We start from the raw sequence: 20,694 nt of genomic DNA on the forward strand, positions 1-20,694 counted from the left end.
CGATGTTCTCAATCCTCTTCCTCTGCATCTTTCCCCTCACTATTCTTGTATGTCCTCTTTCGTTTTTCCCTCCAAACAAACCCTCTCAAATTGAGAAAGCAGAACAACTCACTAGATGAGAATCCGAATCCAATTATCGCTTCTAACAATAACCCAATACGATACCAGAAGTGATTACACAAAACCTCATTGACTCTTCATTTGTTTGGAAAAGAGCCAAGCATATACTTCTGACGAGGGTTTCCGTCTCAAGTCTGGCTCGCAGGACGTCGCTTAGTCAATTGCAAGAAAAGTTTTCCACCTGCCTGTCACATATGGTTTGTCACACTATATATTAAAATCAGGGACAATCCTTTCTCGAAGTGGACAATCCATTTGAATGCATTGATCAATGCTTTGTGCAACGCTGGTAGAGTGGACCATGCAAGGAACTATCTAATGGAGATGAAAAAATTTAAATCCTGATATAGTTTGCTATAGGACATTCATTGGAGGCCTATGCAAGTTGGGTATGGTGGATGAGGCAGTGAATCAACTGGCGATAATGATTAGAAAGGGTCTCTCACCCACATATGCTCTGTACTATTCACTCATCAAAGCTTGCTGCAAATCAAAGAAAGTTCAAGCCGCTACCCAGATACTGAACAAAATGCTTAGGGAACGTGTTGTTCCAAGTCATGCAAGTTTTATCTATGGCATGCATCATCTTGGGAAGGTAGGAAAAAAAATTGAGGCATAAAAAGTTCTTGAAGAAGTGATAGATTGTAAATCCTCTGTACATGTTAAAGTATACACAGAAGTAATGTCTGCTCTATTTCAGACCAGTGAAGTGGAAAAATCATTACAATTAGAAGGCAAAATAATTAGAAGAGGTTGTGAAACTAACTTTTTGACTCTGTAAAACAGTGTTTCTCTAAGGGAAAAATTGATGAGGTATCCAAGATTTTAGAAGGCATAAACCAAAGATATCCGGTACAAGGTATTACATTATGAAAAAATTGAAATGGTCAGATTTATTGTTTTTCCAAGGAGACCACTCTTGCTTGAAGGAATGGAGAGGGCTCTGCTCGTAAGAAAGTACTGAACCAAGACCATTGTCAAAAAATGTTGAACCAAGAGTATTGTTAAAAAGCAATGTTGCTTAGTTGCATGAAAATTTAATTTTGGACTCTTTGCTGGCAAAATTTCATATAAAGGTATGCCCTTTTGCCTTATAACATGATGATTTTAATGAAAATGGAGGAAGGGAATCAACTTTAGAGAATCAAATGAAGTTAAAAAATATTAGATTATCAATTATAATCCATAGGAAGGGAGGAAAATAAAGGGTATGGTTGTGCTTAGCCTAAAACGTTTGCCTCTCATTTGAGAACTTTTCAAAAACTCAACTTTATTTCTGAATCTATAAACACAACTCTAAGTTTACATCTCAATTTACAGGTAAAGATTCGGTTTAAAGCAAATCTAAAAATAAGAATAAGCAAATCCAGAACTAAGAATTTGAAGCATTATTATTGTGGCAGAGCAAGGCAACTAAAATTTGAGTGTGTGGGAACAAAGTGGGATCTAGAACATGGAAAACTCACCAAAAAAAACAACAAATATTGTGGAAAGCGGAAAAGAGGAAAAAGAGCATCATTCCTTTGTTAATTCTCATACAGAATACAAATTAGATGCATGGTGTGAAGGAAAATGAAATTTACAAATTAGATGCATATGACCATAACATGGGATGTCCCCCAACTTTAAATTTTGCATCATGCAGACATCAGGTAGCAAGCCAAGGAGCATCTCGAGCTGTTCAGGACATTTCTGTACCTCCCCCCCGACAAATCCTGAATCCTGGATATAGGAGTTGCAAATAAAGTATGGAGCTTCTTGAAAAAAAATGTTAGCAATGGGTACTAATGCTAGTTTTAACTTTAACCTGCTTGCAATGAATACTTGGCAAATCCAAGTGTATCTTGAGGTAAAATTTGTTGACAATAGAACAGGATGGTTTTCCTGCTGTTGATACAAATGGCTATTGTTGTTAAGCCTAATTTTAACTATGATATGTTGCCAGAAGACATGTCCCCAAAATTTGGACAAATCCCTCAGACCATAGGATGTGTTCCTCAATCCCAGGTATGCATCCTCCTACAACATGGCATAGAGCAAAATATGCTTAACAGAAGTAGTCATTCACATCAATAGCAGGAAAACCATCCTGATGTGTTTCCAACAACATTATCTTGTGATACCCTACACACCACCATATTGGGTAAAAATGTAAAACTAGCATGTGTAGCCCCAATGCCAACATTTTTTTCAAGAAGTTCCAAACCATAGCAGACAAGACTCTAGATACTAAAATGACAAGAAAAGTTTACAAAACTTTGAGAATTGTCAAGCCTGTTTCAGACTCTCAGATATCTTGTGGGCTATGCCTGTCCATGAATGCACGTGAGAGACCAATAATATATAAGAAGGCAATGAAACAATCACAAAAGCACCTACACTCAAAATTCCATTCTGGAAAGAAGGAAAAGACTCACTAAGGATACCAAGGGGTGCAAAATTCTAGATGTGAGGAATAGCAGTTACTGAGGAATACGGTTCATCTATTCTTACTGTTACAGATAATGCATTTACCAGATTGACTCAAGGTCTATTTCCTAGTGTCATGGAACACTGTGTTTTGATGATGGCTTTTGGTCTTGTTCCCATGGAACTGTAGTTGCATCTGGCTTAATCAATATGAAAGGGCTGCCCTGTGCGCGATTAGGAAGAAGTTTCCTTTCTTTCTCCTCTGGGTTATGTTTCAAAATTATAACCATCAGCTATCGGCATGTTGAAGGGAACACACACCTTTCAAGCAGAGCCCATTTTTCTGCAGGATTGTCCATAGGCATTGTTGCAGGTAACACCCCTTCATACAGAAGCCAGTTTTCCACAGAGGAATGGTGGTTGTTCAGTGACTCAGGGACTCTCTGTGTAGTCACAAGTAGTATCAGCATTATAACATATCCTTTCAGAATTCAAGTATATCTTCTCACTGGAAAGCAAAACAACCTCACTTCAGAAACAACAAACAGTGTAGATTAGGGTGAAATTTGTGATCTATGATCTTCCTGATATATGCCATTCCCTTTCTAATCTTGATGACATTTTACAGGTCTGTATGAGCAGAAAGAGTTCTCTCAGTGCTTAATCATTTTGAATTTTTATGGCTTCTCATGTTGGTCCCCATGTGAGTATCAGTTAATACTGTTGTCAAATTGTATAAAACAGATAGACAGGAGGACTGAACACAGAAGGTCTACATAAACCAGTTTTGCAGTGCTTCCTTTTGCTATTCATAAACAACTTGCACTGTGGGAATGTACTACCTGCAAGGTTGCGTTGTTTGTTTCATGAAAGGCTGGCCGCTAAATGGCATTGGGAGCCCAGTTGTTTACTTTCCAAGTTAGTCATTCCTATCAGATTTACTTTGGCTAAATATCGTAAGTTAACACCCCATCTTTTGTGTCATATGAAGTTGAAGTTGAATCTTTAGAGTAACAATATTCTCCAAGCTTGTTTCTTTTGTTCAGCAAAATAGATTTCTAAGTTTATTGTTCTTTGTGTCATTGGCCCATAGTAAGGTTGCTTATTTAAATAATTTATCCAAATTATCATTTCTGTTATTAAACAAAAAATATTGTATAACCCAGAATTGGGCCCACTGGAGTTCATTCCCCCGTTAGGTCAACATAAAACCTTTGTTGCATAGATCAATGGGCCATGCAACATTGGGCATATCATTTTTTAAATTTCAACTACAGAGTCTCATAATCAACTAGAAGAAAAATCAAGTCTATCTTTCAATTGCTTGAACCAGGACTATATCACGGATATTGCAGCAATAAAAGAAATAATTCCAGTCTATAGAAAGGTAGCATAGTAATAACATACTTGAGTTTTCGGGGTGCTTCAAACAATCTCATCCTAAAGATAGGATTCCAGGTTGTTTGCAGATTTTAATTGGTGAGGTTGGCTCTAATTTTGGAACTTTGTTGGCTCTGCTGCAGGTATCATTTTGCCCCAAATCTTCACCAAGCCTTTTTCATGGACTCACTAAAGGACTCTCATTTTCTGCATCCTTCATATGAGTAAACCTTCGACCCAGCACTGGTTTTCAATACAAACTTTCAAAGAGAGAAACTGGCAGTTTGGATTAGGTTACAAGACCTCCTTCTATAATGAACAGAGATGACCACGGAATGTGGCAAAAGTTCTCCCCTTCAGCCGGTGTTAAAGAAAACAAAGATCTTCTCTCTGAAATCTCTAACGGCGTGCTTGGATGGCCTAATCTGACCAAAACTACAAAAATGTACCATGAGTTTTCCTCTACGTTGTTATATTGTGAAGGATAGTGTTTCCCTCAATTACTAACCGTTCCAATAGCCCCTGCTTCCTGATCCATTAGTTTTGACTTCTCCAGACACTAAAGAGCATTAACGATTCTATTCCATTACACAAAGATGAGCTGGAAGGGAAAACCCTTCGGAGCACAGTATTTCATGTTGAGGTATCAAATTCTTGGTTCCATGGAAATAGAAACCGCATGAAGATATCTACGAACCACTTGAACATCAAAAATGTTCAGTCTCAAAACTCTGAAGTAAATTTGTAAAGAATGTAGCATTAGCTTTCTTGGCTTAGTGAAATCCCTAATTTTCTATCCTATTTGCCTGTCTTAAAAATCTCACGAAAACCTGTAAAGATTGTGCCATTGTGTACGCTTAGCCTCTAAAAGCCCTAGCTTTCTATCTTCTTCTGTGTAATTTGAATAGAACACCATCAAATCCCAGAATTATCAATTCCCATTCTCCAAAACTTTTAAATGTACGGAACTGAGACAGAAATCATTCAATCAAACCACTCGAAATGCATCTGAATGCTGATCCATTAACTTAAAGAACTTCTTCCCAAAGTCTGCCATTTTTTAAACAAAATTTTGAGCACAACCTTGTCTAGTCCATTTATAGAGAGCGTTAGTTTATGAAATCTTGCCTGTAAGCCAAAATAGAGTCAAAATTTTCCATTGAAAGCTCAGAATAACTGAACCAGAAATAACCCTTGTGAAATTTGTTGCTTAAAACATTGTTTTGAGCACGGCCTCTTTCTTCAGATTTATTTTAGATAATACGGTAGCTTATTTAATGAATCCAGAAAGTTGAAATATGGAAAATTTTCCCAATCAAGAACTCTAAATAATTTCATTAGGACAAGGCGTAGAGGATTCATGACGGCGACAAGAAAATAATGGCGCTTTGCAATTTTAGCACTCTCTTGCAGAAAAATACCTTTTCTGAAATCGTTTTGACCACGAAGAAACGCAGATGAACTGTTGGAAGTCGTGCACAGAGAGATCTGGTGGCTCGTGGATCGATTCTGGGGCAATGTTTATGCGATTGCAAACCATGATTGTTCATATGCGAGCTACTGAGCTTGTTGAGAGGGATACGCACAATGGCGCCAAACTACCAAGAGGATTTGAATTTAAAGGCGGGATAGAATATCTACCATCCGATCATGTCATCGACGGCCATATATTTGTGTTTCAGTAAAACGGATTTTCAAAGAATTTGAAATATTATACATTTTATAGAATTTGAAATATTATACATTCTATTATTTAAGCTGAATAATAGTTTTACTTTGGAAAAATAATTGGGCACATCAAATAAAATATTGATGCGAAGGACATAGAACTCCGAAACAATAATGCACCCTTCTCTTACTCCAAAACAATAATGCATCCTTCTCTAGCTGATGTGTCAATGCTTTCTTTGAAGTGGAACTTAAAGAATTAAGTAATTATTCATTATTAAATTGGGATTTTATATAAATTAATTGATTATTTATTAATGTTAATTTCATTTTATAATTTTATAGTAATTTTTAATAGATTTTTGTTAAAGATAATTATTTGAGCTATTATTGTATCAAGATTTTTGTTGTGTCTTTTATTATTATATTTTAATCCACTTTAAACATGCTCAAAATATGTTTTCATCTTCATTTGTGGAGATTATCTACTTGCATATTCAAAAAGTTTTGATGTAGTTTTTGCCTTGAAAAATGATTATTGTGATTGTAATGGTGAGAAATTATTCTATAAACAGTGTTAAGTGTTATTTAGAATAAATGAGAAATTCTTTTTGAATATATAAGACTAATCTTTGAGAGAATAGATATATATTCCCTAATTATCACATAAACAAGGGGTTAATCTTGCATTTAGTGCTTTATCTCTGTAGAGTTTCGCTAAACAAAGGGAATACCTCCTCCTGCGTGACTTCGATTGTCCCTCCCTCTTACAGGATTTCAAAGCATTAAGAATTGAATCTTCTTTATTTTAAAGATGTATTCTTGTCGAATATACCAAAAACATAGTAGGATTCTTTCATTATTGACAAAATCAAGCACATGTGCAAGGGAAGTATCCATCTATGGATGGTTAACAAGTTCATTAATAACTACAAGCAAACGCTTCAAACTATGTATTTAATGATCTCTAGTCATCATCTAAAGAGTTCAAGAATCAAATCAATTCCAACCTAAGTTCTAAGTATATGGTAAACCTCTACTCTAGAGGTTCTATTATTGTAAAATTTCACAACTATGGAAGTTGTGGCAAGGTCTCAAAGGAGGGACTTTCTTTTTGGGGCAAAACTAACCTTTTTTCAAAAGATAGTTTCTATAATTGAATCCATCTTCAATATCCATTTCTTCAACCCCACTCTGGATTTGAATATTGAATCCCCCCTACTTATTTTGGGATGAGATGATCTTTCAAAAGCCAACATAAATATATTGGGGACTTACTACAATATACAAACTAAGCAAGGAAGGGTATACACACATGTGTTATAATTTGAATTGAAGTTGACTTGAGCAAAGGTATAACAATGCATATTTAATTAAATATTGGTGATTTTAACAACCACGTCCATTAGATTAAAATAATGATAATGATACTTTATGTGTATCTATATGCAAAGACAAAATACTTGAAAGGCACCTTCCCAACAACAAAGGTCATTATAAGAAAAATGGAAAAATAACAAGTTGATGGGTGGTATGATTGAATGAAGAATCAAAGGGCAAGAAAGAAGAGACATCCAAGTTTAGTCCTAACAAAAGATTTTATGGCCCCTTCCAAGGAGTGTGTTATTAAGAGGGACACAAACATGATCATGGAGTCTGTGCTAAAGTCTTATGGGAGAAATAGGAAGCATGTGAATGAGATATTATGGATTTCAAAAGAGAAATCATGTTATTTAATCCAATAGAAGCAAGGGGATTGGTGCTACTTGAGACTCCATAAGCTCTAAATCAATTGGTGAAAGCAAGAAGTCTAAAAGATAAATGCAAAGAAAGGAATATCCATCTATGTACAAATCTACAATAAATAAATTCAAAATTATACAGTGTTTCCATATAGACAATGTTAGGTCCCTATAACACTAGTGATTCCCCCATTACTAGTGTCATTGTGGCCCTTACTGTTATTGTTGTGCCCTTATTGTCCCCATATTGTTATTATTGTGCCCCGTAGAAGCCCACTATTGTTATTTTTGTGCCCTTATATTATTATTGTTATGTTGACTTTGATTATATTGTGACCCCTTAGACTCCTATATATAGAAATGAGGCTTTGTCATTTGTATCATCCAATAATTGTTCTTTTGTGTAATGTAAAGGAGGTTGCCCCCTCGAAGAGGCTGATTTCTAAGTTGTTGATCTATCTTTTCTATCTTTTTGTGAGTTGGTTTCATAACAGACAACCTAGGTTCGAACCCTAAAAAGTGTAGGGTCTTTGTGAGTGTTTGTGAGGGAATGTGTTTGACATCACATAATTGGATTCCCTTCATCATCAAAGAGACATGTGTCCCAAAAGTCAATTTGGTTTAAGTGGATGTTAATATGATACATTGTATATTTTTTGAGGGTAGTAGCACAATTGGAAAAAAGCATGTTGGCAAGCCCTTGTGTATCCAAGTGATCGAAAGTTCAATCCCCCAGACATATCTCACCAATTGAACTTAAAAAAAATATGATACATTGTATATTGCAAAGCCATTAAGTTAAGTAATGACCTTGGCTAACCCAAATATTTAATTAGAATTTAAGCTCAAACACAACATTAGAAATGAAACCTTCACTCTACATCTAAGGATATAGGGGTCAACATTGGATATTGGATACAAGACAAGGTGATCAAATGTATCTCTTGGACTAGCATTTTTTACAAAGGAATACAATTTTTAATGCTTATATTAACATGTATGTATAATATAATAATGAAATAGTCACTCTTTAGTTCATGGATAAAAGTGTTGGTGTGGAAGGAAATCTCGAGGGATATGTCACTATAGTCATAAAAATTGCATTTATTGTGGCACATGGAGAACTTATTAATTGGGTGTAGCTTTAAAAATGGATAGGAGTGTTATCCTCCCCACCTAACTGCAATTCCTACAAATGACATATTTAGTGATTAATGAGTATATTGTTGTAATAATTTTGAACCCTGTGTTAAGAAATCCCTATGCAATCCAATTTAACTTAGGTACCATCCTCAAAATGAGGAGAAGTCATTTGTGGGTTTCCTTAGAATGTGTATTTCAAGGAAGAATGTGTACTTTGTCGATATGTTGAAAGGTTTTACGGTCTTTGTGTTTTAGTGTACCATGTCATGTTTGGCATTGAGCGTTGGGTGTGTTGGAAGCCAACTCTTGGTAAACTCAAATACACTTGTCCTAAGGAGGGAGTTGGGGTTTTAAGGTTCTTTGGTTGTAAAATCTTTCAAAGTCAATGTTTTTCATCCTCTTCTTGCATATTGCAGCCTCAAGGCCATTCGATGAGTTGGTGGTCATGCTTAAGGTTTTCATCCTATTCTTGCATTGTGCTTAAGGTTGATTGGTACCTTGTTCCATGAATTATGATCAACTTTGGGTCCTCTTTCAGTAGACACCTCCTAGCCACAGTATTAAAGGCAACATATTGGTTTCCTTTACTAATTTTAGCTTGTAATAAATTTAGATGTAATGGTTGTCACACGCGTTCATATACAACTACCTCATAACAAAGCTAACACAAGCACTTCTACCCATGCCTACATCACATCACAGAGGAGGAATCAATCAATATTATTCAATATCCTGCATTCGAGTATCCCTCCTTTGAGGATTCAATCCAACATTTATGGAGATCAGGTCATCCATTTACAATAACTAGCTTTGCCATATAGCATGTTGATATTCCTATTGTCATGGCCGAAAGTACCACCGACATATATCTTAAGCAATACGAATAAATAATTAGAATGCTTCAATGGATTCAATTCATCCTATAATGCATAATGCATATATTAGATAACCCGAACCATAGGCTCTACCGTTTGAAAACAAAATCATTTATCATACATAATCAATAATTCGTCTGCCACAGTTGCATGACACGTTAACATGTGTATCTTAGGGATTATGCACAATTAATCAGAAGCGCAGCATTGGATGCATAGCACAAATAACTTGTACCATAGTTTATACAGTCGAGCCTTAACCACAGTTAACAAATTTGCATAGCGGCTCAAGCACGACTATTCACTATCTTAACAAAAGACAGGTTAACACCAATTCTACATAAGATCCACATACTGTGATTGTAATTAGAATTTCATTTGTGTGCATCCATAAAATCATCTCATTAACGCCACATGCAGTGCATTTAAAACTCAAGCAAATTCTCTCATATGCTAAGGAATTTATAACATAGAGGGTAAGAAACCAACATACAAAACAATCCACGCAAGTGAGTCAAACTAGATCAAAAGAGAGAACGACACTTGGAAAACAGAGCACCGCTACCCAACGTAGAAATGACTCTTCAGTTCACCACCGAGTCGAGGTTCTTGCCATGGATCAACCGCCTCCAATTGATCTATGCAATGGGTATTTAATACCTTCTTTCATGATATGGTTTCCATTAGCGGTGTCTCGCTTTTATGGATCTTTTTATCCATTTGCGTAGGCTTATCTCATAAAAGCTCACCTTTCTCTCCCATGAGGATTTTCCTCATAGAAGATTGCCTTTCTCTCCCGCACAACTTTTATGTTTTTCTCAATGGATATTTATCTCCAATCCATCCAACTTATCTAGAATTAAATTGAGAAGCTTTACCATGAAAGAATTATCCTTTCCCATTCACCAATGTGATTTGGCAAGAATCTCATCTCTTGGTGTCTCGCTTTTCCAAGTGATTAATTTATTAATAATGTATTTACTTTTTATATTACACATCATACCTAGCTTTTCTCAGCTTAGGTTTACAAAGTTTGACACACAAGGGAGGGGTGTTACATTTTGGATCCCTCTCTTTCCTTAAGATCCCTCCAACTGTAGCTAGAGTTCTTAGATGACTGTAAGGAGGAAGCCCCTATTGGAAAGGGACAGACAGTTTGAAGGTGTCTATCTTGTTGGTAATTCCTATATCGAAAAGTTGTATTTTCATAGTCCAGGGGTTGGGAATACACAATTCCCATCCACTTGAGCTCAATTTTATCTCGCAAAACTTCATTGGGATCTACCTAAACACATATGCAAACATAGGTGAAAATGCCTTTCAAAAGTCTTTCCCTGTCTACTTTGACGAATCTTCCAATAAAATTGCCCACTTTTTCTAAGAGATCTAGATGGGTAAAGTGAATGGGAAAACTGGGAATCTTACCCATACTAGAGTAGTCATCGGCAACATAGTGAGAGGATTGAAGTTGGGAAACCATGGCTTCACTAGAAGACCAACTCATCCCCAAAACCATGGACCTTGGTCAAGGATTTTTTTCTTATCCTCAAGACATTTGAAGATCACCACAAAAAAACATGGGTCTACATCCACCCAAACCGGCGTTCATCCAATCCTATCATAATCGAACAGAAAAACGCTACTTTTTCAATAGAAAATGGGGAATAAAAGTATCACCCAAGGATAATGACCATCGCATCAATCATAAGGGAGGAGCAATAATTTGACAATCACACGTCCTTGATTTCTGTTGATTTAACTCTAAACACTTACGTAATATTCTCTTGCTTGGCGAATTAAACACCACTGCATGGAATGGACGAGGATTGAGCCGAACCCTGGATGAAGCCCACTTCATTCTCATCTAAACACAAAACTATATATACGTCAAAGCTATTACAATAGATTCTGACTGTCAACACCTCGAGGTTCTGTTTATATGTGGCTACCTTTTATGGTTACTATTGAATGTGTGATTGGCAATAGTAATGGCAACTTAGGTCTGCCAAATTTCCTTCGATTCCCTCACTACATCCTAACGCAAATAGTTGTTCAATGCCTTGGTTGTCTTTCAAAACTGGTAGGCAGGGTCTTCTTTGATATTTCTCGATGGTTTTAATTCCACTACAATCACAACTTTCATTTACATAAACTTCATGTTTTCGCACGAGCGACGATTGTTCCAAGGTGAAATGTCACTTGGATGGTTTCAATGTTGTTGACCCATCATAACTAACTAACGGATATGCCCATTACAATTTTATACCACCCCATTATCAATATCAATTATGCATGGGAACCAATTAAAGCAACTTTTCACATTAATTTTATATGAGCATGAGAACATGTGTTAACAAGCAGCCCATAAAGCCTCATTTTGAATGCCATAGTCACTTAGAAGGAATTCCTCTTGTAGTAGCATTCTCCCTACTAAACTTTGCTAGTGCTAACATTAGAACCACTATTACAACAAGATATCTTTCTAGTGTTGACAACACCATTATAGTAAGATACCTCAAGAGAGACAGAAAATTTAAAAAGTATGATAGTAATACGTATCCAGAAGATGGTATTGAAACTAGTAATTGTTCACGAATCCATAAGATTGTAAGGTCATTCTCATTATCATAATCATTGTCATCATCATCACCATCATCCTTGTCATTGTTATTGCCATCATTACATTATCATCATAATCACCATTCATGCCATCATCATCATCATTATGGACATCGTTTGTAATTGTTCATAATTGTAGATGTTGTAAGAAATATCATCAACCCAAAAAATGTGATCAGTGCTAGAAAAGGGTTGTTTAGGACACATTGATATACGTAAGAGAAATAACAACTCTATTTTTGACAGATGATCGATGATGATCATCATCACCACCATTATCATCGTCATTGTCATTTTTATCATCCCCATCATCATCATTAATGTAATTTCTATCGACATTGTTGTAATCATGCATCATCATCATTCATGCCATTATTGTTTTTGATGATGACCTAGATGAAAATGATGATCATGACACCAAAGATAATGCTTATGATTATGACAATGACAACATCTAAAATTGGGAAGATTCGCCAACGTCATTAGCATCATCATCATCATAATCATTGCCATCATCATCATTGTCATTGTAACCACTATCGTCTTTATCATCATAATCACAATTCATGTCATCGCCATCATCTTCATTTTCATCATTGTCAATATTATTGACATTGTCATCAATTGTTCATAATTGTCAATGCCATAAGGAATATCATCAATGCAGAAAATATGATGAGTGTTGGAAAAGGGATGCAAAAGCGAACATAGAAATGGGGGCAACAATAGAAGTAAAATTGGATGAAAAGTGGATACAACATAAGTAGATGCACAACAACATGAAAAACCTGACACAAAAGTGGATGCAAAAGTAGATTCAGTTGTCAATGCAAACTTGGATGCAAACATGAAGGCAAAAGTGGAAGCAAACATGGGTCCAATGGTAGGTGTAAAACTTGGCACAAATTGTGGTGAAACAAATGTGGATGCAACAACGGAAACAAAAGTATATGCAAAAATGGATGAAACAAAAGTGGATGCAATAGGGGATGCAAACGTGGAAGAAAATGTGGTTGCAATGGTAGGCGCAAGATATGGTGCAACAAAAGTGGATGTAACAATAGACAAAAAATATGCAAAATAAGATGCAAAAATGGATGTAAAAGTGGAAGCAAACATTGATGCAACAGGCAAAACAAAATTGGATGCAAAAAATGGATATAATGTAAGTAGATGCAAAAGTAGATACAAAATGAGATGCAAAACCCAATGCATAAACCTGACATAAAATTGGATGCAAAAATAGATGCAATATTTGATGCAAAAGAGGATGTGAACATGGATGCAAAATTGGAAGCAAACGTGGATACAACAGTGAGTGCAAAACATGGTGCAGATTGTGGCATAACAAAAGTGGATGTAATGATAGATGCAAAAAAAGAATCAAAGTATGATGCAAATGAAGATGTAAAAAGGGATGCAAAAAGTGAAATTTAAAATGGGTGCAACAGTGGATGCAAAATTGTGTGCAAAAGTGGATGCAATAGAAGTCGATGCAAAAGTAGATGCAAAACGAGACACAAAACCTGATGCAAATCCCGGTCCAAAATTGGATACAAAAAGGGATGCAAAAATAGATGTAGTAGTTGATGAAAACCTAGATGCAAATGAGGATGCAAACGTGGATGCAAAATTATAATCAAAAGTGGGTGCAAAAGGAGGTGCCAAACTAGGCGCTAATTGTGGCACAAAAATATTAGATGCAATAGTGGGTACAATAATAGATGCAAAAGAGGATGTAAATATGGATGCCAAACAAGAGGGAAAAGTGGATGCAACAAAAGTAGATGCAAAATTTTATGCAAAACTAGACACAAAACACGATGTAAAACTTGGCGCAAAAGGGATGCACAAATGGATGAAAAAATGGATGCAAAAAATGATTTAAAAAAGGATGCAAAAAAGGATGCAAAAGTCGAAGCAAAAGTTGATGCAAGTGTAGGTGCAAAAAGTGGATGCAAATGAGGATGCAAAAGTATGTCAAACAAAATTAGGTGCCAAACTTGATGCAAAACTTGGAACAAAACCTGGTGTAAAGGATGACACAAAACTTGGCATAAAATTTGGTGCAAAACGTGGTGCAAAACCTATTGCAATACCTGGTGCTAAACTTGGTGTAAGATTTGGTGCAAAAATTGATGCAAATTTTGTGTCAAGTTTTGCACCATATTTGATAAATGGATGCAAATAGCACCAAAAATGGGCTCTAGATGCAAAAAAAGAAGTAAAAAGGGACGCTAATCGCTGGTTTTGTTGTAGTGGTGGCAGTGTGTTATCATTTTTAGTAGGCATGCATATTATCATTTCTTATCATCCGAAACATATCCTCAAAATGTGTACTTACTTTCCCTTGGACAATAAGATATCTAAGTGTCAGCTGAGGATTATTTGCAATTAAATTATGGGTGTTGATTAAGGCCATGGGATTTTGATTGTTAAGCTGCTTCTATGTCCCTGAGGCCACTTAACTCTTTTGTTTCTTGCTACTCTTTCTTTTTTGTTCAATGCCTTCTTTCTCTTTTGTTTTAGCGTCAAGTTTCTTTGTTTTATCCTTCATTATGTCCCTCTATATTAGCTTCTTTTGTATCCATCTCCTCCCCATCTAGCTCTGTATCTGCCTTTTCTTGTTTTATCTTCTCCTTACTGACAGAAGGACTAACATCATAGAGAAAGGTTTTGATGTCATCCTCTGTTGGTAAGTCATTGAAGATTGTCCATGTTATAAGGGTCCTAAGGTTTTGGAGGGCGTAGCCTTTTTATAGGAAACTGGCCACCTCTTTACTTACAAACCAACTACCTCTTAACCTTTACAACTTTTTATCGAATGATGCAGATGAGTGAGTGAGTAGGATACTTACCTATGGCCTTAATGCCACGTTGTAAGTATCAAAGATCAGAGGTGTTGTCGATGTTTCCTGACTACAGATCTAATGCTGCTACTGTTGTTGTATGGTCATCTTTTTTCCTCTTAAGCTGTCTGTTTATGGTATTTGTGACTATAGATCTGATGTTGCTGCATGTACAGAGGGAGAAGGAGTGTTTGTGAAGGCAGGGATGATGGTTATGGATGAGGTGATGCTATGGAAAACATAATCTTCTCTTGGATTGAAGTAGTGAAGTGAGAAAACAATGGAATTTATGGAGGGATGCATGGTAAGGAGTGGGGGAGATGAACATATGTGAGGCAGGGCCCCCTTTGGATCTTCTCTTTGCTCCTTGATTGTCTCTCTCATCGTCCTACAAAGAACAATTTTTTTTTTTTTGAAAAACACCTAGGCTGCCTCAGAGAGGTTTTCACCCTAAGTATTTGTCCTGGGCACCTCAAGGAAGGTTTTCCCCCAGGGATATTCTTTTTCTTTCCTATTTCTCATCCTTGGGCCACCTCATCGAGTTTTTCAACCCAAATATGGGACTCATGCACCTCATGGAGGTTTTCACGTGAATCCTTATTCTGTTTTTCTTTCTTTTTCAGTGACCTGATGAGGGAAGAGTTGAAACTTTCTCCACCATCATCATTGTCTTATTGATGCTATCAATGAACTCTTGTTTAGATGAAGGCCTCTTGTATAATTTCAATTTGTGTCCATTAACTAGCAATGGAATGGCTTCTTCATCTATAGTCCTGATTCGCATTGAACCATTACCATGGCATCTTTCCACCACATATGGTCATGTTCTTAGCTTTCCCTTGAAGTCTTTGTACCTTGAATCATATAATAAGGCCCACTCTCCTTCTTGAAATAGCTTCTCCTTGATATTATTGTCATGCCAGATCTTTCTCGAGAGCTAAATTATCTATGTATGGTGGAGGGCCTACATTCTAAGTTCATCTAGGCCATTCAAATGGAACAACATTTCTTTTGTGCATGAATGAGATCTAAATCTAGTTGGGCTACCATCCTCAATGTGTTATATTCGCATTCAATGGAAAAAAAGCCCTTTTTTCATAGACCAGCTCATAGGGTGTAAATCCAGTGGTGGTCTTCCATGTTGTATTATAGGCCCAGGTGGCCCCAACTAGTCTCTTAGCCCAGTCCTTTTTGCTGCTATTCACTACCTTGGTCAGGATGTTCTCCAGTCCTATGTTGGTCACCTCCACTTGCCCATTATCTTGTGGATGATAAAGAGTGTAGGTCCTAAGTTTGATCTTGTGATGCATGAGTAGTTCTTCAATCATGCTATAGGTGAATTGTCTGCCTTGGTCTGTGACTAGTTCTCTAGGGTATCCAAATTTGTAGAATATGTTCTCCCATAGGAACTCAGCCACCTTTTCTTATGTGGCTACCTTGATTGCTTTGGTTTCTTCCCACTTAGTCAAGTAATCAGTGCACACAATGATGTGTTGCTTTTGCTTGGAATGAGGGTTTATAGGCCCAATGAATACAATGCCCCACTTGTCAAATGGCTCGAAAGTCACTTGACGCTGCAGGGGCATTACATCCCTTGGAGTAGGGGCACCGATAACACTGACTAACATATTTCTTCACATCCTGATGAAGAGTAGGCCAATAATAGCCTGCTTGCAACACCTTGAATGTTGTCCTCTTTGCTGCAAAGTGACCTCCACAAGGTTCATCATGATAGGTCAGAAGGATGTTAAAGACTTCCTCTTCCCTTACACATCTTCTCAAGATATGATCTGGACCAAGTTTTAACAGATTACCCCCAATCCAAGTGAAGGGGGCAATTTTCCTAATTATCTTACTCTTCTCTCTAGAGGGTAGGTTTGGTGGGAACTATGCTGACACTAGATAGTTTGTTATATCAGCAAACCATGGGGAGAGCACTGAAATAGCAAACAAATGCTCATCTAGGAATTAATCATCCACCATTCCTCCTTCACTTGCAGGCAGATTCATTCTAGACAGAAAGTTAGCAACAACATTTTCTTTACCAGGCTCATCAACAATAGTTAAATCAAACTGCTGTAATAAAAGTAACCATCTTGTGATTTTAGCATTTACATCTGGTTTTTTCATTAAATATTTAATTGCAGCATGATCAGTATGCACAAATGTCTGATAGCCTGTAATGTAATGCCTAAAATTTTTCAGTGAATGCACAATAGCTAGGAGTTCTTTTTCTATCACAGTATAGTTTAGTTCACCCTTTGACAAGTTTTTACTGGTAAAGTAGATGGTATAAGGCAATTTCTCTTCTACATATCCTAAGGTTGCTCCTATGGTTTTATGTGAGGCATTAGCATGAATGTGAAAAGGGAGGGCCCAGTTTGGGCTTCTAAGGATTGGTGCAGTGGTTACCTTATCCTTTAAATAGTGAAGGCCTCTTGACAGCGTTTTGACCATATAAATTCAGAATCTTTGGCCAATAATCCAAACAAAGGAGAGGCTAGCTTGCTGAAGTCTTTTATGAATCTTCTGTAATATCCATCTAGCCCTAAGAAACTCCTAAAACATCTATCTAAATTTGTGGAGGAGGGACCCTTTGAATGATTGCTACTTTGTTTGGGTCCACCTATAGTCCTTGCTAAGATATTGAGTGACCTAGCACAGTCCCTTCAGTCATTAAGAATTCACATTTTTCTGGACTGAGGGACAGGTTCATCTCAATGCATTTGCGTAATACTTTGCCTAAGTTAGTCAGGGCCTCTTGGAAATCACATTCATAAGGTGTAAAATCATCCATGTAGATCTCCACAGTGTCATGAACTAATTCAGTAAAAATGCTTAGGACTGCTCTCTAGAAAGTGGTAGGAGCATTACATAGGTTGAAATGAAGGACTCTATAGGCAAAATGATGCAGGGGCATTCAACCCAGGAGAAAATCATTGTAATTAATTAGACGTATGATCCAAAATGGATCCTGAAACTCTTTAATTCTTCATGAACTCTCTATAATTTATGCCAAAGAATAAAAATCTTGTGAAGATCAAGCTTATCAGAGGAATCCTCATGACAGTTTCTAACTGCGATCAACACGGAGCAATGAGCGTCGTCGATCAAGCACATAGAGCAGCAGACCATGGTAATGTGCGCTCTCGCAAATTAGCAAAGTCAACGATGGTTTGAGCCAACGAGAGGAGGAATCTGATATGAGATTAGTGACAAGTCGCTAATCGCATATCGCAAGGCAAACCCCTCAAAGAAGGAGAGCCACATGCGCCCGAACCCAAAAATTCAGGAAATGCAGCAGAAAGTGTTCTGGTTCCATCTAAGGTGGGATTCCATAGAAACCAGTAGGATATTAGAAGGGCTTTGAGTGGTAAGCGATTTAGACCGAGTCCGACCTGATGCCATACAGCGAGTGACATGCGTCCGGTGGAAGAGAGAGAAAACTGCTCACATCGGACGGGTAAACGTCGAGCAAGTTATCCACCTGATATGTGCAATGATCATAGGATCTAGAGGGTCTAGATCAATGATGGAGATGCAACCTGATCGATGATCAGATTTGACAAAGTTATAAAGCATATTGTGTGGGATTTCGAAGTCCGACGTGGATGATGAGTTGGCAGAGATTCGTGTTTCGCGGGCATTCTTGGAGTAAATGGAAATAATGACCGTTTCAAATGATCGAGTGGTTTCGGTGAGCCCAACACGTTCATCCATTAAAGGAATAGGTGGCCACCTCCCTATAAGGCATTATGTAGTTACTGTAATTCGAACAAATAGAGGCAGGGAACTAGAAAGCTGAGAAGTAGAAACAAACAGTCAGGAAGCAGATTGGCTTTAAAGCCATATACTGACAAAGAGGAAGGAAGGTAGCCCAAGAAGTAGTAAACAGACCTAGAAGTAGAGAAATCAGAGCCGAGCTGACCTGAAGAAGCAAAGGCAGTAAGTGAGCTAGGGTTAAGATAGAGCCATAGAGCCAGAGAGCTCTAATAGGCTTCTAAATAGCCACGAGGCTACAGTAAAGTTGTAGCACAACAAGAGATCGAATGATCGAGTTGTGGCTAGTTGTCTGAGGTGTGTCGAAGACAAGAGAAGGAGTTCCAGAGACAAATGATAAATTCTGAGGGAGTCAGAGAAGCCAAAAGCTCGAGAAGCTCAGAGCATTGACTAAAGGAGTCAAGTCTAGAGAGGCCTAGACCTATCTGCAGAACAAGGATAGCCAGGGGTAAGATGGCATTCTAAGCCCATTGGTTCAACTATAAACCAATGGAGTTAAGTGTAGCACTTGTACAAAAGTTGAAGCCATAATCCCACAGAGCCTAATCGAGTTCATTAGAGCTCAAGGAGATGTAGCCCAAGATATCAGGGTGAACTCCATATTATATTGTTGTCTTATGGGTTTGTTGAATTTCTGCTTTATTTACTGTTATTTGTGTTTCACATCAGCATAAGAAAATGAACATAAGCACTAAACAGTCAAAAACAAGTACAGGCATACACCTATATTTTCAAGAATTTCTTAATTCCGCATTGGTTAATCATTAAGACTTGGGAAAATTTAAAGCTTTGGAAGTGGGAGAGGTTATTGTAAGTTAGACAAGAAGCCAAAGAGCCCCATTTTCAGATCAAGTGGTATGGGAGCTTAAGATTGATTAACCCCACCTTCAATGAAGGTTGTATCAGGATGCTTGATTGATAGAGCAAAGATTTCTTATCTGAAAGGTGTTTGGGCAGTCAAGGATTGATTGTCTGATTGATGGTATGCCTGTGTGCAGACTGACTATTGTTTGAGTTTACAGAGGTGAAGGGAAAGCTATTGATAGTTTAGTCCAGGAAGAAGGGTTGAAGGCATTCTTCTTATCCCAAAGGACCTCAAAGCAATCCTTGAAGCACAAGAGGTTTGTTACAAAAGGTTGCTTGAATAAGTTATTTATTAATCTTGTTTGAAGTTCTTTTGTTCATTGGCATAATGACAACTTCTACAAGTGAGTCCTCAAATTCTTCTTTCTCCACAAGAGTCTTTGATGAAGACATGAAGAAAGACATGCCCACCATGACGGATATGGTGAGGGAATTGTATGAGGATGGTAGGAAGAGCAGCATACTTAGAGAACAGTTGAATTCTGTGGAGGAAGAGAAGTAGTTGCTTTCTGACAAATTTCAGGAAATGGAAAGGCAACTTCATATTGCAAATATGAACCTAAAAATGATGCATGAGTTGGAGTCAGAACCCTTTATTGCCAAAGAAGCCTTGGTCAAGTATCAACTTGAAGAAGAGGTAAACCATTCTAGTTTGTCTTCAAATTCCTCTAAGAATACTTGTATTGGTTCTTTTAAGAACATACTAAAGGCATAGGTTCCAAGCTAATGTCTAAGATGGGCTATGAAGGAAAAGGCTTGGGAAAGCATGCATAAGGTATTGTTGAACCAATAATTGTTGAGGAAAGGCCTAAATATTTGGGTCTTGGCTATGGATAGTCTTATGGAGAGAATTCCAAAGCTGCCATGAAAGCGAGTGAAATAGTACCAAGAAGGAGTTTCATTTCATGTCCTCTACCTCAGAAGTGTGAAATTTTCATCCAAGAGGAATGCAATAGCTTGAAACATCAATTGCAGGATGCAAGTGTTCAGAAGCACACACTTGAACTAGAGAGATGGGGAGACTCTAACAGCCTTGAAGACTTTTATGGTGTTCCAAAGGGAGCCACTTCTTCATTTACTTCACCTCCTCATGAAGGTAATAAGGGTGAAAGAGGTAGGTATAAATTTGGTTCTAAACACATTCCTTTTGATTTTGCAAAGCATGATGAATTTCCACATAAGTATGGGAAAAGAGTTGCATGTTCCTTTTGTGTTTTGGATAACGATGATGTTTCTAGATGTTGG

This window comes from Pinus tabuliformis, chromosome Q (genome assembly GCF_031772625.1).
Source record: "Pinus tabuliformis cultivar Carrire ecotype Pingquan chromosome Q, CPIR1, whole genome shotgun sequence".
NCBI lineage: Eukaryota > Viridiplantae > Streptophyta > Pinopsida > Pinales > Pinaceae > Pinus > Pinus tabuliformis.